Source organism: Ambystoma mexicanum, chromosome 2p (genome assembly GCF_040938575.1).
Source record: "Ambystoma mexicanum isolate Mex_15411 chromosome 2p, UKY_AmexF1_1, whole genome shotgun sequence".
NCBI classification, from domain to species: Eukaryota; Metazoa; Chordata; class Amphibia; order Caudata; family Ambystomatidae; genus Ambystoma; species Ambystoma mexicanum.
The window spans coordinates 963,043,629-963,066,363 of NC_090923.1; the positions used below are offsets into that span (position 1 = coordinate 963,043,629).

General features: G+C 45.1%; 1 protein-coding gene across 1 annotated transcript in view; it reads left to right on the forward strand.

The window, feature by feature from the left end:
• Window positions 1-22,735, forward strand: part of ANTXR2 (ANTXR cell adhesion molecule 2) — a 491,546-nt gene that overhangs the window by 16,996 nt on the left and 451,815 nt on the right. The window lies entirely within an intron of this gene.

The following is a 22,735-nucleotide window of genomic DNA, read 5'->3' on the forward strand; positions in this document are numbered from 1 at the left end:
CTTGTAACTTGCGAGCAAAGAAGTCTGTGCTCTTGCCAATGAGATCCCCACGTTTTGTTTCCAAGTGGCTTCTTAATTTGGTTGGTTTCAGGCTCTCATTGGCTAAAGTTCCTCCACACGCCACACACTCGGTCCTCGTTTCACATCCGATCATAACGGAAGTAAATCCAGGTCTGAATATGTGGCATCATACTCAGACCTGGATTTTTCCTGGCTTTTGCAGGGTTTTTTCCTGTGTCAATATATGTGTCTGCCTACCTTTTCACACTACTGTTTTTCGGCAAAAAGAAGCACTCCATTTCAAAATGGGTTCCTCACTTATGAAAAAATGAAAACTCCCATATTAATGCCTTTTCATATGCTTTGTTGATAACTGCATTTATGTACCGAATGATGTACAGTAGGATTTGAAAACGATAATTCGAAAATAAAAATGCAAAACATGTTGTAGCTGTGACAAAATCACACATGCACCAGAAGGCTGTTGAGCAAAAATTAGGGGCTAGAAAAAACATGGTCCTCCAATAGTGCACCACAAGTGTTGTGGTATTCTACATGTCCTATGAGTCCCAGTTTGAAGATCTTAGTAGTTTCTAGAATTCAAAGAAAGGCAAGGGACATTGCTGACTGCTTGTGCTAGCCACAAACCATTGGGGCATTACGTGGTGGTGCTCTAAGAAAGAAATTCTACCTTTACCTCCAGTAAGTCTTCAGACCCAACCAAAGCTTCTTTACCATCGCTTCACAAAAAACAACCCAGGCAACGTTTTGGAAAACACAACCCGTCCATTTTACAGTACTCCAAAATAACTGTACAACCGAAATTCAGCAGGATACCCAGCTATGGCTCTTCCCTCGGCGTTCCCACTTCCCCATGAATGCCCCCAAAGGTGGGATTGGGTGCTTGTGGGGTGGTGAATTATAGTGGTCTTATAGTTTACTTTTCAAAATATACAAATCACATAGTATGTCAACCAGACAATGTATCATTTTGTACAGCCTATAGGGAGCCACTTGACCCAAAGCAGCACACTAGGAGATGTATTTTGGAACACTCAACATTGTGAACACGCTTCTAGTTCAGATTGTAAATAGTGTTGTAATTACAAGCACCCATTTAATAAAGTCCACACTTAAAACACTTGATCAGCATTCAGTGAATAAAATAACCTTGTAAAAATAAAATGCAGCAGGGATCTTAACCACTAAACACCCACTGAACAGCTATAAACCCTTCTATGTCAGCAAGAGGCTAATGTGGAGGAACCAGTGTGAGAGATCAATGAGGTGATACTATTGTACCATATCCCATGGGAGGTGATGCCCCCCTCCGCCAAGGCTCAGTGAAGGTCCCTCAAATGAAAAGGTTGAAATGTCCTGGCGCCTCTAATTTGAAAAGGTTGACATGCCCGGGCACCTTCCCTGGCCACTGCTGCTGCAGGAGAAATGAGGACCATGGGGTCTCTATTCTATTCACTTGTACAGAGTCCACGCAGTCCTCATTTTTCCCCCGCTTGGAGCGGAACCAGTCTGTGGCACACAGCATGTAATGCAAATCGCACATTTTAAGCGTCAGGACAAAAAACAGAGAACTGACTACATTTCAGAGGTTAATGAGTTCTGACTGGCACCCAGGGGGCAGTTGCTCCCTCTCCCCTGCTCCCCCCAAGACTTAGTGAAGGCCCCTCCATTGTGAAAACGTTGAAATGCCCTGGCGCCATTACTATGTAAAAGTTGAAATGCCCTGGTGCCTTCCATGGCCATGCTGCTGCAGGAGAAACGAGGACCATGTGGGCCCCTGTTCTATCAACTAGAACAGAGGCCCCCACGCCTCATTTTTCCTCTTCTCGTGTTTCTGGGCACTTTATTTGTTTATTGGTCATTTATAGGAATACCACTTACCTTTTGAAAGTAAAAGAATAGAAAAGCAGGAACCTCTTGCCAGCATGTGACTCCAGAGTTGATAGATGCAATCTGAAGCAGGATCACTGAAGCTGCAGGTGAGCATTATTTATTGTTGGAGGAAGTGGCGCCTTCCATCCTCATTGGCTGTCAATCAGCCAGATTGAGCCGGCATCACAGCATGTGACCCTTGCAAAATGCAAGCTCAGAGAAGCTGGCTACCATGGATTGGCCCACCCACCCTACCACCCCCTCCTATCTGAAAGTAGGGCAGGAAACCATTATGTCACTAATGAGCCATCATTAGCGATTTCCTACTCTGCTTTCAGTGGGAGGGGCTGGTCATCTCGGCAAAAGAAGGTGTGCGCTTTTTCTTTTGTCTTCATGAATAGGCTACTAATGGAGCCTGAGGCCCCCACAAAGGCCCGGCCCCTGTCACACTAAGCATGTGTGGCAGGGGCCCTAGACCAGGCTGCTGCTTGTTGATGAAGCAACCTCCTGATCCTTTTGTAATGTATCCTGTTTTTTTTTCTTTTCAGGGTGTGGCTGCATGCCCCTCTGGGCATGAGGCTGAGGCCCACCAGAGGGACGTGCCCCACAGTTTGAATACCGCTGATCTAATGCATATACAAGAGTCAGAACTGTGGGTTTTGCCTATGCTTGTTTTAGCAAGAATAATGTGCAAGGAACAGATGCAAGGACACACATATAGCTTATAAAACAAGTGGCTGAAATCACACTTAGCGAAGACATTTTTATTAGAGCAGGACCTCACTTATAAGTGCATTTAAGCCATTACCTTTCAGGAGACAACTTAGAAATAACAATAGCATCCATCTAAAACCACAGAGCTAGCTAAAAAGAGATCAGTGGCCGTGTCTTTGGCGCGGAGTGGCAGGTAGGCCCTATGGACTAGCATGGCCATGGATGGTCAATGGGGGAGGAGGCAGATTGTGTTCTTTTAATCATCCCTCAGTCTGAAAATAAAATGGACCACCCCCCTCACCCCTAGCAACCTCGCCCATTCCTTCAGTCCATTTGCTTGTGCAGATTTTGAAGTTGCAGATGGCCATTTTAAAGAAGTAAATTCTAGGTTTGGGGGTCATGTCATTAGTATTTATATTCTGTTCATCACAGGCCTCCAGAACTCTTTTGAAGTTTACATTAGGTGATGTTTTTTCATCGTCTTTCTATGAAACAATAAAAACATGTTGTCAAAAAAGGTTAAATAATTACATAAAATTTAAAACAGAGCAATAAAGCCAATGAGTATCAAAATGTGTATTTTCTTAATTAAAAAAAAATGTTTCTCGGCAAAAAGCCTCATGGGCAGCCCCTTGACCAGTCAGTCTTACCCACCGTCGCAGGCTAACCCTTTGTGACCCATTTTATGTGACAAAATAACAAGATTTACATGAAAAAAGCAGCGGGGCCTAATCTGAAAAGGTATTCAGGGTGCTGCAAATACCGTGTGCCTGGCTTCATCAGCATGCAAGTTAGGTGCTGGCCCAAAGAAGGCTACAGCGCAAACGGGGCCCTCGGCAATTCGCTAGGCAATATGACTGGGATCACTGTGAACCCTTTTCACGAACATCTACAATAATAAGCATTGGCAAAACATATAGGCCCTGATCCAGGGAATCATCTGCGTGTCATTCTGCCCGCAAATCCCTGTTTGGCGAATGGGGATTTGCGGGCAGAATGGCACGCAAATCCCCGTTTTATACGCAAATCATTCCATGAATCAGGGCCTCGGTTGTGGACTTGCAAATGGGGACGGTAAACTGTTTTTCCATGTGAGGCTTTGTAAAATGATTGCACCCTCTGCATTTTAGAAGGCAGACCTATGGGCTTTGTCAAACATGTGTATTGTGGATTCTACAGGGACATTGCACAGGCACATTGGACCTAGTCATTTGCATGACCTTTATCTTTGATATGATAGGTTATGTATAACGCTGCTTAATACCCGGAGGTTTCTAAGTGCAGACCCGGGGATCGAACCTGTGTTGCTCTGTGTCGTCTTGCTTCCAAGACGAGCACGTTGCCCCTGAGCTATCCTACCGATTTAAAAATGCGCATGGCGATTTGAGCTTGGTCCTGCTGGTGGGGTCCCAGCTGTGCAGCCACAGCTCCCTCGCACTGTGTGACGAAGAACAAAAGCTCAGTGACCATCACCCAAGCCAAGTGGAAGTCGACCACTGCTGGTCCCATGTGGAGCAGTGCCATTGTCGCATGTCTGCAGTGTAACGGGTGCACTGGGCACAGCAGCAACCTTGCTCCTGAAGTGACTGCCAGCTAAGCAGGCGCTAGTCAGGGATATGTCAGGGTCAAGGAAGGCGATATAATTAGGGGGATTTGGCAGAAATGACAGCACGGTTGATGTTGGTAAGTGTGGAAGAGGCCCCAGTACCTCCATACTCTTGTGCATGCACCAACCTTGAGGAAGAGGTACATACTAAACTGCACGGAGGAGGAGCTAGAACAGTCGATTTGGTTTTGAGAAAAAAGATGGGGCCTCATTACGAGTTGGGGTGGTATTCTGGCCGTAAATCCGCTGAAATACCACCCAATGGAATGACCGTTACTGCCATTTAATCTGCCGCATTACAAGTGGCGGTGGCAGAGTCAATCCCAATTTATTTAGAGTCCATTGGACTTTATGTTTTTTTTGGGTGCAATTACCGCCAGAAGAAGATACTGCAGCAGTAATTCTGCCAGTTTTGCGGCGGATAGTGGGATGATTTACCTCCAGCATGATCCCCCACTCCAGGGCCATACTCGTAGTATGGCAGTGTGGGAAAAGTGGCAGTAATTCTGTTACCACCAATTGTTTCCTGCACCGCCATACTTGTAATGAGCCCCGTGGTCTTGTGGCTCTGCAGTAGATGGAGACATGGCTCTGAGCTGGAAGGAACGGCTTTGATAGTGGCTCTCGAAGCAGCAGGGAGCCTGAGGAAGGGGCACCATGTCTCAGTGTGCGTGTTGCCTAGGGAACCTGAGCAAGGTGTTCCATATCTCAGTGTGCGTGTTGCCTAGGCAACCTGAGGAAGGCGCACCACGTCTCAGTGTGCGTGTTGCCTAGGGAACCTGAGGAAGGCGCACCACGTCTCAGTGTGCGTGTTGCCTAGGGAACCTGAGGAAGGCGCACCACGTCTCAGTGTGCGTTTTGCCTAGGGAACCTGAGCAAGGTGCACCACATCTCAGTGTGCGTGTTGCCTAGGGAACCTAGGTGCCAGGCATTCTGCTGTACTGCCATCAGAGCTTACATGGTCCACTTAGGTGTCACATCTCTGGACCAAAAGATGGTTCCTTACCAAAATAACCTGCGATTTCAAGGAGCGACATTGTCCAGGAGTTAGTCTGCCTTCTTCAGCGTGGGGCTCATGCCTTCACAGTGGGCAGACGAGGGGGGTATCCCATATTTCTCCGGTATTCACAAGCATAATCTGGGTACACGAAGAGCAACACAAACAGAACTCTGGACTAGTGAACTCATTTCTTTCTCTTTCCGGTTGAGTGTCTCTGTGATAAACCCTATTTTTAGGAGAGGGTGCCACGAATCTATTTCGCAATGCTTTTCCGACAAAGGCCCCTTTTCATTAGTGATGGGATCTACAGCTGGGAGCTCAGCACAGGATATGTAATAAAGGTAACAATGGGGCACTAGGGGTTTGAGGAAGGAACTGTGAGCACATGACCCCTTCCATTCAGCTGTGAACTCCAGGGGCTTCAAAGGAGTCTTCAAAGGAGAGCCTTTCCTTGATGAACCCAGCTGAAGATTGGGAGGGAGAGGACAGTGTGCATCTGCTTTCTAGGTACACAGGGATGTAAGGGGTGGTGGGTTGTCTTTCTACAAGGGACGCATTGTTACGCTTAAACAGCCTCCCCTCCGAGCCATGACACCAAACAGGGACCTGGCTGGTAGCCAAAACCTGTAGGCCCAATTGTCAGCGACAGAGAATGACAAAAGGCGACACCTACCTTTGATAAACTAATACATGTGTGACTATGATTATTCCGGAAGCAGGGTCACTGCCGGATCACCGTAACTCCACAGGTGTGCCTGCCGCCATTTTAAGTCGATGAGGGTGTTGGAAAGGAGATGATGCCCGTCACAGGCGGGTGACAGCTGCCTTTTTAAGGACTCTGGCAGCAATCAGCCTTTCCATAAAGGAATGATAAAAGAGGAATTCAGGAACCCATTTGAAGAGCTCTCCTTCCATCGAGAGAGTTTATGAATCCATGGGTAGTAACAGGTAAGAATATTCGTACATTTCCCAAAACATGCTGGATGGGGAAGTTGCAATTTGCAAAGCGTCTTTGTAGAGAAAGCAGCATCCCCCCACCCCCTCTATGCTACTACAATCCAGACTTTGATGTATGTCGATGATAGACACTGATTGCTGTTTCCAGCGTAGAGTACAATGAAGTCTTGTGCAGGTCACACACTACTTTAAGTTCCTCCAGCCTAAAACAAAAGGACGTTTTCTGGGAGGACCTCAAGGTTGAACAATACAGACATGTTGGCATCACCTTCATAAAAGCAGAGCTATTCAATACAATTATTGCAACAGTGCTTTGACAATTTCAGGGCTAATGCGTCCTGTTTTATGGTGCAGAAATGCAGTGAAATCTCTTCCACCTACTGTAAACTCAAGGGCTGTAGGAAGCAGTCATTCCATGCTGGTACAGACTTATATATTTACATTATTTGGGAAATGTGTCCATGAGCCCCATTTTATTCCAACAGAATCGTTTTGGACAGCAAATTAGCCTGTCTCTTGCGGTTACTCGTTTCTGGCTTCTCATACCACCTAGCCTCATTTCACAATGGTAATGAAATAATTACTCAGTGGAACTTAAATACATATGATTACTTTACTCTTATTATATTAACATTTGCACTGAATGTCATGCTATATTTCTTTGTATTTTACTTGTATTTTATATAGCACCTTAAATCAAGGCACTGTACCTGAGAATCAAAGAGTAAAAATGAGTAACGAAAATCAATAAAGGCAATCAATCAAATTAACTACAGTGAAGAAAATGGGACTTCAATGGCTTACGGAATAAAAAATAGACAGAGATAGAGTGAAAAGAATAAGGAAGAGAATTCGAGTGTAGAGGAGATAAGAGAGCAAAAGACCTAAAGCGAGACTGAGCAAAGGGAGGACGCGGAGAAATAGGGATGAAGAACAAAGAGATCGGGAAGGAATTTAGAAAGAGTCCAAAGAAGAGAGATAGTCCGGTGCAAGACCGTGAAGAGACTTGAAAACAAGACATAGAAAGTTAAATTTAAGTTGAGAATGAAAGGATAGCCAGCCAAGAGTATAAACAGAAGAAGCAATAGAGTCATGAAAGGAGAGAAGACAAATGGAAGCACTGAAAACAGATTTCAGGGAACAAGACGAGTAAGTGGAAGACCAAAGAGAAAAGTAGAAAAGTCGAGAGAAGATCAATGACGATATCAACAATTGCGATGCTTGAAACAGTAAAAAGGGGCAAGCTTTACGTATATTATATAGGTGGTAGGGAAAGGTGCGCGAAGAGCAAGAGACATGGTGGTCAAAAGATGGGGTAGAGTCAAGGTGAAGCCCCAGATTGCGAGCAGTGAAGGAAATAGGAAGCTGGGATGGGGGAAACAAAACAAAGAAGGGAGAAATAAGGGAAAGAGTGTTTGCAGGAAAAAAGAGAACCTCTGTTTTACAAGCATTCAGTGTAAGGTAGTGAGTAAACATCCAAGATTTGATAGCTGATAGATAAGCAGACATTCTGTGGTGGATATTGGAAAAAAAGAGGAAAAAGAAAGGAAAGGCTGAGTATCATCAGCATAGAAATGATGTGATAGATCGAATGAAGAAATAACCACAGCAAAAGGAGAAGTGTAAAGGGCAAATAGAAAAGGACCCCGAACAGACCGGTGTGGGACACCATGAGCAAGCAAGAAGGTGTCAGATGTTTGGCCGAAGAAGCAGAAAAGGTTCTTTGGGACAGCTATGACTGGAACCAAGAAAGGACAGAACCAGAAAAAGCAAAGGATGAAAGGGAAGTCAATAAAAGGGAGAGATCAACAGTATCGAATGCAGCTGAAAGGTCCAACAAGATAAGAAGAGATGAATGTTTACAATAGTGTTCACTGAGTAGTAAATTCAGAACTGAGAGAAGTTCAGTTTCAGTAGAGTGACAGGTCCAGGTGTGAAAGCCAGACTCAAATCGTTTAGAGAGATAGGGCAATATGGAGATAGGATGAAAATGTGATGCAAGCAGAGGGTCAGTGATGGGTTTCTTTGCATATGCAATAATAGAAGCTTGCTTAAAAGATGAAGGCAAAGTTGACATCAAAAGTCAACATGTTAAACAAAGAGGTAAGATATGACACACGGGATGGATACACTTTACGAATAAGTGCAGAAGTAATAGGATCAGTAGGGGAAGCGGTAGGATGAGTGGTAGCCAGTAGAACAGAAGTGTCTACATTAGTAATAGGTTTGAAACAGGAAATGGAATCAGAGAAAACTGGAGTGGGAAAAATAGGTGGGGTTGGAGAGGCAGAGGCGTCCATGTCAGAGCAAAGAGAAGCCACCGAAGAGGAAAAGAAATTGTGTCTAATCAGAAGCAGAAAGAAGAGCAGAGCTAACTGAGTAGTGATGAATGGGAGGAGAGCGAAGATGAGAGAGAATTTGAAAAAGACGCCTGGGATGGGCGGATTGCGCCTGTAGAAAGAAGATCTGAAAAATACAAACGTTCAGCAGAAAGTAAGCAGTCATCATAGAGAGCATGGGAAGAGAATATGAAGAGTCGTCAGCCGTAGACTTGGACTTAAGTCAATTTCTTTCAAGACGGCAGAGGAAATGATGCATAGAACAAAGTTGAGAAGAAAACCATGGTTGGGAGGATCTTCGGGTAGGATAAAAGGGTGAGGCAGGGTAAAGTGTATCTAAAGAGGAAGACCAGGAAGAGAAGGAAGAGGAAAGTATTGAAGCAGGCTCATCAGCAGACAAAGCTGCAAAAGAAGGATGAGAGGGAAGAACAGAAGTACAAGAGGAGACAGAGTGGAGTGTTGAAATCGCGTAAGTCATGCAGATAAAAAGGTGACTTGGGAAAAGGAGCTGGAGAATGTGTAGGGACCTGTGGAAAGAGGGAAACTGAAAGAAGGTGATGCTCAGAAAGATAAACTGGGAGTGTGGAAACAGCGGAAGCAGGCAAAGATGAAACAAAAATAAGATCAAGACAAGATCCAGAAATATGAGAGGGAGGGGGAGAGAGAGGACATAAGAACTGTGAGTCAAGAATTGAGAGCAGAGGAAGAGTGGAGTGGGTGGGAGAAAGATGAAGATTGAAGTCACCCAAAAGTATAAGAGGGGTGGAGGATGAAAGAATAACAGAGAGAAGATGACCAATGTCTTCACAAAAAGAGGCTATTATTCCAGGGAGACGATACATGAGGAGAAATTAGATTTGTATTTATTGTTTTATATAGCACCTTAATCCAAGGCACTTTACAGTTAACAACAAAGAACACATGACACATGGAACAGTAGAAGCAATAACAGTGTACATGAATCAGGCCATGCAATCGGTATGTAGAACAATTTGGATATAAGAAGGAGAGGCGAGGAGGGGGTGGGGAAGAAAGGAAGAGAAAGAAAGAGTAGTGAGTAAAGTGAGCAACAGGAAGAGAAGTGATCTTAGGAGAGACAGGAAAAGAAAGGGAAAGAGAGTCGGGAGAAGGGTACTAGAAGAAGGGAGAAGGAGAGAGGGGGAAGGGTGTCAGGGAGGGGAATGAAGCAGAAGTGATTTTAATGAGGAGCGAAAGGAAGAATAAGTGGGGGAGAAGATGGGTTCTCCTCCACCACCATGTATTTAAGAACTTACCTGGACCCATTCTTCTTGCATATTTTCAATTTCCAGGCCTAATTAAACTTATTTACTATCAATTTAAAAAAAAATAGTCTTTGCCGAGAAGGGGATTGCAGGGGCCTGAAGTGTTTTGGGCATTCTTTTATATGGTGACATGAGGTTGACAAAGTTAGATCGGCAAGGCCAAAAGAAAAGTGCAATTGGCAATAACAGACACTCCTCGAAACAAGGTGCAGATGGCAGACTTCACAGTACTTCTAAGATGTGTGTCTGTGTGTGTATGTATATATATATATATATATATATATAGAGAGAGAGAGAGAGAGAGAGAGATATGTTGTTTCAGAAGAAAACGAGTCAATACCTTAATAAGGCTAACAAAGTCATTTATTTTGCATGTTTGCAAGCTTTTGTGGGATGTCTCCACTTCCTCAGGCAGAGATGAAAAGAAGCATTTGAAAAACAGCACAGCATTACAGCTTTCATAGCCCCTCCTACAGATACCCCATTATCTGTGCCTGTCTGTACCTGATTTGTAGTTTTGCTCAGAAAGGATTGTGTATGTTCAACTCCCCCACACATTGCACTCTTCAACTGTGTTAAATAGAGCAAAGTGGAGAGCAGGGAAAAGAAATTAAAAAATAAACAGCCCACCCTGTTAGTGTGTTCTCAGGAATGGAGGAGGGGTTGGTTAGGTGTCAGTCATTGCATGTTCAGTCCAGGTGAGGCTTGGAATGTCAGGCCAGTCCCTTTACAAGATCAGTGGTAGCACAATCATGAACATATCGGGCCTGTGCCTCTAAAGGTCTGAAAGAGGGGATTATACAGCCAGTTTATGTGTTAGGCCTTTGACCCATGGAGCCCAGTGTGGTAACCTTGTGTCAAATACCATATCAGGATTGTGTTACATCCCAATAAAGAGGAAAGGGTGGGGATTGACTAGGGACAAGGGCCATGGATAGCTTGAGGCAGATAGTGCTGGATTGGAGAGAGCTTGACAACAATTCATTGCCTAGAGGCTAGTGGGCCAGTTGAATGTCTGTGAATGGCTTTGAAACACATGATGGAAAGTGTCGAGTCTGGATGTTGTGATCCCTGTATCTGAGTGAAAAAGGGGTACGTCTGTTAGTTGGAATAGTGACTCATGAAACCGCAATGTCTGTTCAAGACCCCTGCCAGTGTATTGAAAATGTGCACACATTTAAATTAATTCATAGGTCTTTCTGGCTTTGTCAGTCCTGATATTACCCTGGAGTACAGCAATCTTGAGATCATCAAGGGTATGAGTAGTTTCTGAAAAATGCTCACCCACTGGACTCTCGTTAGCACATTGCTTCACGCTTTGACGATGGAGGTTCATGCATTTATGTAGAGGTTGAAAGGTTTCCATATATATATATATATATATATATATCAGAGAAACTGGAGGAAAGAGGACGGACCGCACTCACCATGGATATATATATATTCAGTAAAAAAAACTTTGTTAAAGGGACGTTATGGTTAAGTTGCCCTACTAAAAACCCGTAAAATTCACTAAAAAAACTTTGTTAAGGGGACGTTATGGTTAAGTTGCGCTACTAAAAACCTGTGAAATTCACCAAAAAAAACGTTATAAACGTGACATTATGGTTCCAAGTACAACCGAAAAACCCCTGAAATTCGGCAGTTATGGTAGGCTAAGCAACCATAACTGGCCGCACCACTGTGCACTGCTAACACTAACACCCAGGACATGAAAGATGACATCACAAATGTCATTGATGACATCACTGATGACATCACATGTCTGGCTCACTCTTTTTTCCTTCACTGATATATTTGGGGCAGTAACAGGCAGGAACTAAAAAGTCACTATACTATAGTACAAAGTACTATGGTGACAGAACAGATTACATCACATGTGTAGCTCATTCTTTTTTTGTTCACTGACATATTTAAGCAAGGTGGCTTTCTTCACTGTCAGTCTCCTGGGTTTAAAAAAAGGGCAACTGCAGAGTGAGATGGTAATTCAGTTATGAAGCCAAAAGTAATGGACACGCAAGAAAAAATTACATGTCTTGATTTAACACAAGACCAAAAGAATGTGCAAACTGATACACAAAGCTTTGTGGGCAAGCATAACAGTTAAAAGAAGAAGAAATAACAGTCAATAAGGATGAGTCTAGTCATAGCCTGCAAACGCGGAGAATCTGCACTCTCTGTTATTGGAGGAAAAAGACGACTGCGCAAAAAGATAATACCTCAGTTACATTGTCGCAATTAGTGTTTTGGTAATATAAAATTGAAACGCGGGTCGGTGTAGAGTCGTCAAAATTAAACTTACATGATGTTGACAGCCTCCATTGTTTTTGGCCCAGTCAGACAGCAATGTATTTGCACCAAAGAATCTTCGTGAAATGATATTTCATGTTCCTTACAAATGTTCATAAAACATAACCTTGTCAAATGGTATTTTTTTCGAAGCTTTCATTCCTTGCATAGCTTTTGAAGTTTCCCTTTCGCTCTAGGTCAAAAAACAATTGCCCCTTATGGATTGACTTGGATGCATGGGCCTACTGAGCTCGCAACCAAAAAACCAAATCAACTGACCTTCACTCAGAAGGCAAATACATTCTCACTTTGCAACAGCATATGAGCATTCAATCATGAGAACCGCTACTCCCATACGCCTCCAGAACCACTTGTGCCATCAAACACTCCAGGTGGCAGCTTCAGATTTAAAAAAGTAGGACGCCAGTCCGACTTCAATATTAATCTGAAAACATTGTAACACAGACGCAGGCATTGGTCGCCGTACATTGAGCACCAACTTCCACTTTACCGTATGAATTTGGTGGCAAGAAAATACCACTTTTTGAGTTTCCGCTGCAACATTCCATCCCAACCTAATTAAAGCTCACCTTCGGAAACAGTATTTCATAATTATAACAAGTGCATTGGTGTCTTGTTTTGTATGTGTTACCGGCAATGTCCGTGTACACCAAAACATGAACAAAAGATGGTGGGGGCAGCGAAGAAATCTGACGCACTTCACGCTGTTCCACAACCAATCAGTGAAAGCGCCACATGTCCACAGACATGACGCTATGGATTAGCCAATCGATTTCTTGTCTGCGGAGCGAACAGGGAAGTGTGACCACGGAGCGGACATAGATATCACACATTTTTTGAGACCTACTTTTTGGTCATTTTAAAGGAAACTATTGGACGGATTGTCACCAAATTTACAAAAGCACTCTTTCGGGACCAAGCCCCTGCCGCATATTTGGTGAAAATCTGTCCAGCGGTTTGGCCTGTAGGCGTGCGCAAAGTTTTTCCCCCATTCAGTCTATGGGGAAAAAAAGACGTTTTGGGACCCCCCTATAGCTTTTGCCCCCCTGGACCAAACATCACCAAACTTTGCAAAAACATTCAGAGTGTCCCATATACTTTTTTTGCAAGGTTTGTAGAGAATTCGTCCAGGGGGAGCGGAGTTATAGGCCGGCCAAAAAGTGCTCTTCCTATGGAAACAGCAACTTAACCATAACTACACAGACACTGCTGTGGCTGTGTAAAATATATATATATATATATATATTTTAAAGAAAGGAAAAGTAATTGCACTTCTCCACACAGGGATAGCACTCAATGCGGTCAAGACGCCAGTATAAAACTCCGAAAAAGTTAAGTCAGTCCACCATTCGTCAAAGTTTTTATACCATATCCAGTTTTATTCAAGGCATTACAACCTATGACGCGTTTCGCAACGCTCCCGTTGCTTGCTCACACATATATATATATATATATATACACACACACACCCATTTAATATAAATATATATGTATATATATATATTTATATTAAATGGGAGGCTCCCCAACATCAGCCTTTCTCGCACTCCTATCAGCATATATACTCACTATGCACACATATACACAAATTCACACAATGCGTGTGCATGTCGTGAGAGCTACAAGAGTCGACAAAACAGAGTTCAGAGTAACTATCCTAAAAATAAACGAGCAAAATCAATAAATGGCTTACAAGAATGGGATGTAGTAAAGCAAAACACATAGTTGAATTACACAGCGGTGCCCGGTATTAACTTAAATAGTGTCAAAAGCCCCCTTTTCTCATTGGACCTCTGGCATCAATCATGGAGGATTACTTTCACACGTGATTGCTTTTGCATGGCTGCCTTTTTTCCGCATTGGCCAACCTGCAAAGCCGGTAACACCCCTCCGTCCACCCCGCCGTGTGTATTCAGAACATTGAAAGGCAAGAGAATTCCGACACACAGCGCAATATAAAAATCTGTTATTGTTTTATTTTTTAAAATCTCCTGCTTCTCGTACTTTTTTTTTTTTTTTTACAGTGAACGAAATAGTGTTCTAGCACTGAACATGTGAAAATGGATACCAAGGATGTGAATAAGTGATTTTGGCCCCTTTTTGAGGATGTTGAACATGGTTGTGGCTCTTCATAACTAATGTGTTTCTATTTAAGGGGCAACCCAGAAAGACCTCCACAGGAAGCACATTCGGGACTCCTAATCATTAAGTCTAGACGAACTTCGTCAAAAGAGTCCCACGGGACACAGATCCACACGTTCTATTTCCTCTGAATGTTTGCCAGTCCCTTTTAGGGGTGCAAACCTTTCCCACTTACACCTCCTAATAGCAGCCCTGTGCATCCTTCTGCCACCACCTCTCCCCGTGAACTCCCTCCCTAAGCCCAAGCACCCCTAGAAACATGGCTTCTTGTTTCTATTTTAAAAGCAGAAGAGCTAGAAATAGATTAGCATGCCAACTGCCTTACATGGGCCTGCAGTTCCCCGTTAGGGTAGAGGGGCATGTTGTAAGGGTCTGTGTGGAATGGCTCCAACCGGCAAAGCCCCGCCCCCCACCGTCGAGGGATTTAAACGATCTCTTAAGAGACTTCTCCTTGATATGCAAGGTGCACGCTGGCTGTCATTCAAGGCCATCCACATTAGCCACATTGACCCCTCTGATAATCTCTGGAGACAATGCACACCACTGTACATTTTGCTCAGCAACCTGCTGGCTTTATCTTCCCAGTTCTATGAGCCAAGGTGCCTCCCCATCCTCTGGATCTTTTACCATCTCGACCTTTACCCCTACCATTATGAAGAACCATTTACATGAACTCTCTGGTCTGTATGTGCACTACTGGCACTCGCTTGTGGTAGAAGCACTGCTGCCCTACTCTATGAGTAGGGCAGCACGTCTTGTAGTGGAAAGAACTTAGATTTGACAACTGGGCTAGCCCGAGCTTGGACAACAAAGGTAACTTCTAGATTCCTCCTGAGGGCACGCAGGGTACTGTGAGGAAGAAAGTAGCATTGGCGAATAGGGCACACGATTATGAAGGGCAGTTCAGTGCAACATCTGAATTTCTGTCTTCTTTAGATGGCGTGGGAGCCAGCTCTTGGCCATTTGTGGCACTGGAGCAAGCCGTTGGCCATACCTGGCACTGATGCCAGCCCTTGGCATTTCTTGGCACTGGAGCTAGCCCTCTGCATTCTTGGCACTAGAGGCAGTTAATGGCAATTCGTGGCACTAGAATCAGACCATGGCAATTCTTGGCAGTGGAGCCAGCCCTTGGTCTTTCTTTGTGATGAAGCCAGCTATTGGCAATAGAGCCACCCCCTTCTTGGTGATTCTTGGATTTGGGCGGGCTCTTGGGTTCCTTGGCATTGGAGCCAGCCCTTGGCCTTTCCTGGCACCAGAGTCAGTCCCTGGTAATTCCTGGTACCAGAGCTAGACTTGGCACTGGAGCCAGCCCTTGGCCTTTATTGGCACTGGAGCCATGCCCTGGCAATTTTTGGCACCAGAGTCAGTCCTTGGTAATTCCTGGTACCAGAGCTAGACTTGGCACTGGAGCCAGCCCTTGGCCTTTCTTGGCACTTGAGCCATGCCGTGGCAATTTTTGGCACCAGAGTCAGTCCCTGGCAATTCCTGGTACCAGAGCCAGGTTTGGCACTGGAGCCATGCGTTGGTCTTTCTTGGCAATAAAGCCTGCTATTGGTACTAGACCCCCCCTCTTGCTGATTCTTTGATTTCAGCAAGCCCTAGGGCTTTCTTGCCGCTGGATCGAGGTCTTGACTTTCCTTTACCCCGGATGCAGCCCTTGGCCATCCTTGGAGCTGGGACCAGCACTTGATGCTGTGCCTCCTGGAGTTAGGGAGGGTTGCGATTTCACCTGGTGGTGGCTCATGGGCCTTTGTACTGGAGTGATGCTGCCTTTCCTAGACTATAAGAGTCATGAGGTTTTTCCCGATGTATTTAGCTCGGTTTTGGATAAAGGAAAAGCTTGTTGGCTGGATGCTGCCTGAGACATGAGATGTATTGGCCACCAAAGGTGCTTTTGTGTGCTGGGGACTGTGAGCATCATCTTGGTCAGAAAGTGCAGGACTATTTGGGACACTTAGTGTTGAATTTGGTTTCTCAGGAAGGTTAAAATTATGTTCTTAAAGTGTTTTGCATATCCTAAACAAGTCAATGGGGCTCATTACAAGGTTGCCGGTATGGAAAACAATGGTGCCAGTAAGCTTGCCGGTACCGTTGTTTCGGGAACGGCAAACTACGAGTTCTACGAGCGGGTGCCTTTTAGCCCGCCAGGTCTGACCCGGCGAGCGGAACGGCACCCGCTCTCAGTCCTTGACCATTGTGGTGCCTGTGCATCCATCCTCCCCATTCCCATTGAGTCCAACGGGACTCAAATGGGATTGGGGAGTAATATTTTCTGGCGCCCAGCAATGGGCAATGACCGGGGCCGCCGGGGCCGTAATGCCCTGGTAAGTCCCCATTGCCGGGCATCGGAAAAAAATAACTCAGGCGGCAGCCGTGCTGTTTTTACCGGCACGGCTACCGCCAGACTCATAATGAGGGCCAATGTAGCTTGCACTGGGCTGTTTATCATTTGGTAACACTGTCCAGGACCATGAGTGTCCCATGAGTACCACAACATGTGTAGCCAATGGTAAAGCACTGAGTTTTGATACGTAGACACATCACCATCTTCACTGTCCTTATTTATTTGTACACTATTCACTGCTTATATCTGAAGGAGCAGTATATATATTCAGAAATGTAAAAAAGAAAAAGGTAACAGTACATCCAACAGTATATGGCAAGTGTCTTGCATTCAGTCATGGAATGGAGGGCAAGAGGTCATCGGTAATAGGTTATGAATCCCGTTATGGTGGGCTAATGGTAGGAGAAAGGTGGAGAGCAGTTGGTGCTGCAGGGGTCCAGGTGTTTTGGTCTGATCTGTGGTCGAGATCCAGAGCCTTACATTCTCTGACCGGCAGAGAGGCGGGACTTATTGGCGGTGCAGAAGATGGTCATTGGCCTCCCATTGTCGTTTTGAAGGAAGGTGCTAGGGTGCTTAATCTCCTTCTCAATATGGGTGGGTGTAAGTTCCCAAGGAGATCCAAATGCAACAGCGAGGAGATGCAAGCAGGACATACTCGGTATAAAGAAGGCAGTCGACCAGACGCATACTGCATAAGCAGGCAAATCTTATGAGCTTCATCAACCTTCTTCCAACCTCCTTCACACCTGGAATGCCACGGCCCTGTCCAAAACTTCCCATCAAGTCCCCCTCCCCACACAGTGACGAAAACCACTATAATCAGCATAAGGCAATACCTACTTTCCTCTATACACCAAGGCTATGCTTGCACACTACAGCAACAGGACCTCTCTGCAGCCATCTGCACCATTGGCCAACCAGCCAGAGCTCCTAAAACCCACCCCCTTGCTGCACATGCAGAGGTTGGCGGTAAGGCACTTAACTGGTCCTGATCATTCCTGGAGAACTGGACATTCTGCATTTAGATCAGTACCTTCCTCCCCAAGGCTGCCTTTGTACCTTGTGGAGTACCACAAGGGTCTGCTCTATCCTAAAACGTCTTGAACACGTACATGCCTCTGCTGGCTCACATCATCAAATCTCATGACATTGGATACCACATGTGCGCTGATGACAGCTAAAGTAGGAGAGAATAGGGGCTGGCAGCAAGTGTGGTCCCCATGGTGTGAGAATAACAGCGGGCTTACAAACAGAAAATGTGCCTGAATGCAGCTATGTCTAAAGTCATACTGCCTGCCTAACACACTGACCCAGTCTTCCCTTCAATTGACTGATATCTGATACCCTTCCTGCAGCCTTCCCAGAAAGTGTGGAACTCAGAAGTGGGGTTCGGCTCTTTAGTGACCTCCAGCCCCAAGTTAAGGCTGTCAGCAAAAGTATCTCTGATCATCTACTTTGGTGTATCGTCCCTTCTAGCACCTTTGTACCGGATAGGGTCTTCACTGTGCTTCTTGTCAAAAAAGTATGAACACTGCAAACAATTCAGAATCACACATTCTGCATCTTCTTCTCACTGCAACACTCAGACCTCAAAATCCCACTGTGTGGGACCCGCCTTGTTACGGGAAAGGCCCACTTCAAAAACGTATGCATCGTCCACAAGGAATATATGGAATGGTTAAAGCAATAGAACCCGAGGAGGGGGGTGGTCATTACTGGTCGGGTACTCATTGTATTTTTGCTCATGTTAAGAAATGGCGTGTCAACCGTTTCTCGACTCGAGCAAAAATAAAACAACAAATTTCCCGCCATGAATTGAAAACCAAAATGCCTGCCATGGAATGAGAAGTGACTACACATAGTTCCTTCTCCCTTTCCATGGCGACCATTGAAAAAAGTCAACAAAAAAGATGGGCGCGAGGGAACGGGGAGAAGAGGCTACACGTAGGACGCGGCTGTGACTGGCCCGACAAAGGCTTTGTCAGGCAGTGACCGACGACCCGGCGAGGATCAATGATCTCGCTTAGTTTAAGCTCATTGTCCCTCGTCGGGTACTAAGTGTGAATACCTCTCTGCAGTCTTCTGGCTGAGGTATCAGCTGACCAGATGTCTAAGGTCGGCCTCCTTGAACCTGCTGGTCATCCATCCGGCTAAATGCAAGGTGATCGAAGGTCAGGGGAGAGTCCACTCGTACCATCTGGAATGCTCCTTCTAACCCTCAAGATGACTTTCTGGCACTCCACAGAGATCAAAACTCGCCTTTCTTAGACGACTGTCCAGCCCTACCAATCTCCCCTCCCACAATGCCTGGTGCTGTGAAGCTCTCCAAAGTCGCTACAAAGCAGTTTAAACTCAAAATAAAATGAATAAGAAAGTTAAAGTGTGAGTGAGGAACTGAATTTAGACAAATCCCACTCTGAATAACCATAGGCAATCTGGGGCAGGAGAAATTACCGGACTTATAACTAATGATGACGATTGTCTAAGTGTTCTAGGGACTGAGTTTCAGGTAATTGGGTCTCTATAAGCAGAACTCATTCCTTGGAGCTCGTGACTGTGTCTGGAGGCTGACTCTAAAGTGAGCAAGTACCAGGTCCTTGGGCCTTGATAAAGCAAAATGCCTCAATGCTTTGGATTTCTTTTTTTTTTTTTTTACAATTTCTTTATTGAATTGGTTGAAATGAAACAACCTTTCAATTTTTAGTGCATCAGTACAATTTAGACATGACAAAACAATCGACAAGAGACAGTAAACAATAAAGAAAGAAAGCAAGGAGGGATCAATCAGTGAAGATTTGGGAGAGAAGGCAAAAGAGTAAAAGCGATAAAAAACAATAAAAGTTATGTCACCATTAACATCCAAATCAACTCTAATATCACTAAAATAGGAGGTTTAAAAAACCATTTACAATCTTCACAAAAGACGGTACAATATAGTGCAATGTGCAGTATAATACAGTATACAATATACAGAAACAAACAATAGAGTTTTCCAATTTCACACTATATCTAGCGCTCCTCACACTTGATAATCATTCCCTCCGTTGTTCTCCAGGATCCTTTACAGTCAATATTATTTCCACATTAGTCATGTTCACACCTTCCAGGAATCTGATCGTGGCTAGACTAACAGCACTACATTTAGGTAGGATGAAGGTTTACCAAACTGAAAATAAAAATGAACAATTTAATAGCGAAACACGAGGAAGGATGGGACAGTTGTGCAGGATTCAGTCCCTTCTCTAGTCTCAACATAGGTGGGCGCGGTGGGTGGGAAAATGCATTGGACTCTGAAAAGTAAGACCATTGTATAAGCTTTTGAGGGCATTTGCCATTGGTCAGCTATTTCACACAATAAAATAGGCACCAGCATCATTTGCTCTGGTACTTCCATGATATGGTTGGTATTGCTATCTTATATAACCTATTGCGATTTGAAGCACAGGTCCTCAATACATTACCAGGATGGGCACAACATGGGGTGGGAAGTGCAAAATACCTTTAGGGCTTCCGGAAACCTGCAAACTTTATACTGCATGTTGTGACAATGGCCAATCGGACACTTGAGGTGTGTCTCTGGGTGAATTGGGGGCTTGGCCCACCACCCGCTACACGATGAGGGACCCATGGCAGTATTGATAAGGCCCTCCGGTCTCGCACACACCCCTGGTGGTCCTGGGGCAGGGCTCTGCCACATCGCTCATGCTGCCACCTCTGCACAATCAGACCCAAGTTATTATATTGAAATCCATTGGCTCTATAACTCCAGACCTGCAGTGTTTGACCCATCGTAATAAAAATGCAGAAGCTTACCAAAGTAGTGTCAACCAAATCCATACACATCCGTACCGCAGAGAAAGATCCGTGGAGTGCGCAGCCGCCGCAGGGCCTGCGGGCTCTGCTGCCACAGCTCTGCCTGTGTATTCAGTACGCATGCGACTCTAGCAAATCCAAGATGGCGGACTAGCCCTCTAGATGCTTAATCCATTCTGGGGATGCCAGTCGATAACCTTGAATGAGATACACCTGGGCGTCCCAGTCCATCCATGAATGGAGAACATCATCACACCCAGCTGCAAGCCTTTACTGAAAGCCAGCCCTAAGGTGAGGGAACGGCCTGCTATAAAAACCCTAGAAGGGAAAATAGGACTGTAGGAGTTTGAAGCAGAGGAGCAGCGAGTGGAGATGGAGAAGGAGGTGGTGGTGCAGAAGATTTTGGGTTGCAGCAAGAGGGGATAAAGCAAAATAAGCTGAAGTAGGTGAACAGCCAGTCGGAGAGAAGGAAGCAGAAGAGGCTGAAAGAGGTGAAGAAGGGGGGAAGTAGAACACCACCAGAAGAGAGGGAAGTGAAGAAGTTGGACGGAGGAAAGAGAATTAGCTGGAGGAGAGGAGAAGATGTAGGAAGCCATTTGGGTGCATAGGGAGCGTGCCAGACAGACAATAAGGAGACACAAGTCCCTTTGTTTTCTGGGAGAAGAGGGGGGAACTAGCATGTGTCGGAATGTCAAGCAGGCCAGGTGACAGCCAGCATGAGAGCTAGAGCCAAGGTCTATCGGTATCAGGTAATATTATCCCCATCAATAATATCGTCATATATATGGTCGCTGGGAAAGGCCATAGGTGATATTATTGGTGGGGATGATTTATGGGGGAAAATGGGAGCGGGTTGCGGGGGTGTCCGCCTCTCCCTCTAAAAATATATGGGGGTTGCAGGGTACCCCTGTAGGTTCCATGGGTTAATATCGCCGGAAAAAAATGCGCCATTCTGGCGATATGTTTGCTGTGATAATAACACATGGACCCAATCTATCAACAGACCCATAGGCACAACTGAGAAGGGGAGTAGGATGGGGCTTAGGTAGTCATAGGATCAAGACCTTAAGGAACAAAAGTTGTAGCAGACCCCAATCGGACACCAAAAAATCCTTCTGGCCCGCCTCACCTCCCGGGGGCACCATGGAATAGATTCCAGTAGACTAAAGTAGAACCCTTTTCTGCAACAAGATTATCTGAGTTATCTTCGCAACACTATCCATCACATGGCCTCCCAGGGAAGGCCACTCACCCATCAAGACAGTGTTCAGAATCGCTGGGAGTTAGTTAACTAATGATTTTAGACTAGGAGGGCCTGTTCAGCTTGACACTAACAACTACGAGGAGTTGCCTTTAACCCCCCATGCTAACTTAGAAACATACCAATGTAATATGCGCTCTGTATGTTGGGGAATATGTATATATGATAATACAGGACACATGCAGGAGATATTTAAAACATAATGGATCCAATACAATGGAGAGAAACTTTGTATCGCAGGTTGAAGTGAACCCCTGAAGTGCCATGGACAAATATGCGCGTCCTTTTTGCATAGACGTGCATAATAGCCTGCCACTGATCCGTGTAGCCCTAGATACTAGATCCTGGTTTGTCACAGGTAGTTCCTGCCAACTGGGTGTTGTGGCCAGTTACTGAGGAGCTGTGTTTAGTTTCTGCTCATCAAATCATAACTTTGCTCCCTGCAAGACCTCATTCAATGGAGTAATGCTTTAGAAAAGACTGAGGGACAGCGGTTTTGAGACCCAGAGATGCGTGTGGAGAACTCTTTGAACTAAGAAGACTTTTTGCCATTCTGACCCCTTTCTGAGTGCCCAACGTTGTACCTAGTACCGCATACATCTTTTGACCTGAATCCTTGAGTTGTGTCTTTTGTGGAGTTTAGTTGGCTTTTCTACAAAGGGAAGAACGTAATCCAATCTCCCATAGCCCCCAACACCCGCACCACCTTGGGCGGCTTGCTGTTCCCAGGGGTGGATAGGGTGCCTTTACTGAGCAAGAGACCAACTCTGAAGCGGGGGTGGGGAGGAGAGGGAGAAGTTTGCCAAACTCCCCATTCATTACCAAACTCCCCAATTAAGGCTACATTTCAAAGCTCTCTAAAATGTCACCACACTCCAAAAGAAAACACAATCATGCGTCCCTAGATCACTTTGAAATGATTAAATCCATGTTCATGGGGCCCTCAAGGGGCACCCGTGTCTGGGCTCCAAAAGGTATATTAATGTAGTCACAGCCACCTTTCGGCTGGGATTCCCTAAAGTCAGCAAGGTAGCTGAGCAAGTTAAGTGCTCGTCCCAGACATCTGTATTCAG